Here is a 2,824-nt window from a genome sequence, read left to right as displayed (position 1 = left end):
ATTTCTAACTCTACCATTTGGGGTGAGTCAGCTTGAGCATGTCCCAAATTGTACATCTCCTCCTTCTTTTATTCCCACTCTTATATTTAACAGAGATCACTTTTCAGTTAAATTTAACACCTAAGAATTATTGTGTGTTAATTACAGAGTTCAAGCAATAGTATTAAGTAGAACAAAAGAAATACCTAAAATACTAAAAGGGATAATTTTTTTTGGACAGGCAGAGTGGACAGTGAGAGAGAGAGAGAGAGAGAGACAAAGATCTTCCTTTACCATTGGTTCACTCTCCAATGGCTGCTGTGGCTGGCGCACTGCACTGATCTGAAGCCAGGAGCCAGGTGCTTTTCCTGGTCTCCCAGGCTGGTGCAGGGCCCAAGAACTTGGGCCATCCTCCACTGCCTTCCTGGGCCACAGCAGAGAGCTGGACTTGAAGAGGGGCAACCGGGACAGAATACAGCACCCAGACTGGGACTAGAACCCGGTGTGCCGGTGCCGCAGGTGGAGGATTAGCCTATTGAGCCGCGGTGCTGGCCAGGGATAAAGTATTAAGTTGTACATCAACAGTCAGGACAAGGGCCCATCAAGTCACTTCTTCTCATAGTATCCATTTCACTTTACCAGGTTTCCTTTTTGGTGCTCGGTTAGTTGTCACTGATCAGGGAGAACATATGATATTTGTCCCTCTGAGACTGGCTTATTTCACTGAGCATGATGTGTTGCAGATTCATCCATGTTGTTGCAAATGACTGGATTTCATTGTTTTGACTGCTGTATAGTATTCTATAGAGTACATATCTCATAATTTCTTTATCCAATCTACTGTTCTTGGGCATTTGGGTTGATTCCAGGTCTTACCTATTGTGAATTGAGCTGCAATAAACATTAATGTGTAGACAGCTTTTTGTTTGCCTGTGTAATTTCCTTTGGTAAATTCAAAGGAGTGGGATGGCTGGGTTGAATAGTAGGGTTATACTCAGGTTTCTGAGGAATCTCCAGACTGACTTCCATAGTGGCTTAACCAGTTTGCATTCTCACCAACAGTGGGTTAGTGTCCCTTTTTCCTCAAATCCTTGCCAGCATCTGTTGTTCGTGGATTTCTGAATGTGAGCCATTATAACCGGGGTGAGGTGAAACCTCATTGTGGTTTTGATTTGCATTTCCCTGATTGCTAGTGATCTTGAACATTTTTTCATGTGCCTGTTGGCCATTTGGATTTTGTCTTTTGTATAATGTCTATTTAGGTCCTTGGCACATCTCTTGAGTGGGTTGTTTGTTTTGATGTTGTGGAGTTTCTTGATCTCTTTTCAGATTCTGGTTATTAATCCTTTATCTGTTGCATAGTTTGCAAATATTTTTTCCCATTCTGTCGGTTGCCTCTTCACTTTCCTGACTGTTTCTTTTCAGTACAGAAACTTCTCAATTTGATGCAATCCCCAATGTTAATTTTGGCTTTGACTCTTTGGCTGCCTGTTCCTTCGGGTTCTTTTCCAAGAAGTCTTTGCCGGTACCTATATCTTGCAGGCTTTCTTCAATGTTCTCAAATAATTTGATGGTGTCGGGTCGTAAATTTAGGTTTTTAATCCATGTTGAGTGAATTTTTGTGTAAGGTGAAAGTAGGGGTCTTGCTTCATGCTTCTGCATGTAGAATTACGATTTTCCCAGCACCATTTATTGAATAGACTGTCCTTACTCCAGGGATTGGTTTTGGATCTCAGTGGAAATGCTTCCAACTTTTCCCCATTCCATAAGATGCTGGCCATGGGTTGTTCAGAAATTGCTTTGATTGTATTGAGGAATGTTCCTTCTATACTCAGTTTGCTTAGAGTTTTCATCATGAAAGGGTGTTGTATTTTATCAAATGCTTTCTCTGCATCTATTGAGAGAATCATATGGTTTTTCTTCTGCAGTCTGTTAATGTGTTGTATCATATTGATTGATTTCTGAACTTTGAACCATCCCTGCATACTAGGGATCAATCCCACTTGGTCTGGGTGGATGATCTTTCTGATGTGTTGTTGCATTCTATTGGCCAGAATTTTATAGAGGATTTTTGCATCTATGCTCATCAGGGATATTGGTCTGTAATTCTCTTTCAATGCTGCATCTTTTTCTGGCTTAGGAATTAAGGTGATGCTGGCTTCATAGAAAGAATTTGGGAGGATTCCCTCTTTTTCAATTGTTCTGCATAGTTTGAGAAGAATTGGAGTTAGTTCTTTAAATGGGAAAAAGGAAGCACTTAGATTGAAAAGGAAATTTTATTGGTGGATTATATGAACTAGCATAGTAGAATGCAAAGTTCAGTAAAGGCTTTCTGAATTTTGCGGGACAGTATTTTAGTTGTCTTTAAAATGATTTGTTTATTTGAAAGGCAGAGAGAAAGAACGAGCAATAATGACAGTGAGAGAGAGAGAGAGAGAGAGAGAGAAACACACACAAAGAGAGAGAGAGAGAGGAGAGTATTTTTCCATCTACTTCTTCACTCCCCAAATTCCTGCAAGTGCTGGGGCTAGGCTAATCTAAAGCCAAGGCCAGGAGCTCTATCTGGATCTCCCAGATAAGTGACAGGAACCAGAGTACTTGGGCCATCATTCCCTGCCTCCCAGGCACATTAAAGGGAGCTGAATTTTAAGTGTAGAGAGGATTTTAACCATCAGTTTGATATGGGATGTAGTGGTATCTCAAGTGGCTTTGTGATAATGACTGCCCCTATGTTGAAGCTTTTTTCTTTCTTCTTTTTTTTTTGACAGGCAGAGTGGACAGTGAGAGAGAGAGACAGAGAGAAAGGTCTTCCTTTTTGCTGTTGGTTCACCCTCCAATGGCCGCT

This window comes from Lepus europaeus, chromosome 7 (assembly GCF_033115175.1).
Source record: "Lepus europaeus isolate LE1 chromosome 7, mLepTim1.pri, whole genome shotgun sequence".
NCBI classification, from domain to species: Eukaryota; Metazoa; Chordata; class Mammalia; order Lagomorpha; family Leporidae; genus Lepus; species Lepus europaeus.
This window is presented reverse-complemented; position numbering follows the sequence as displayed.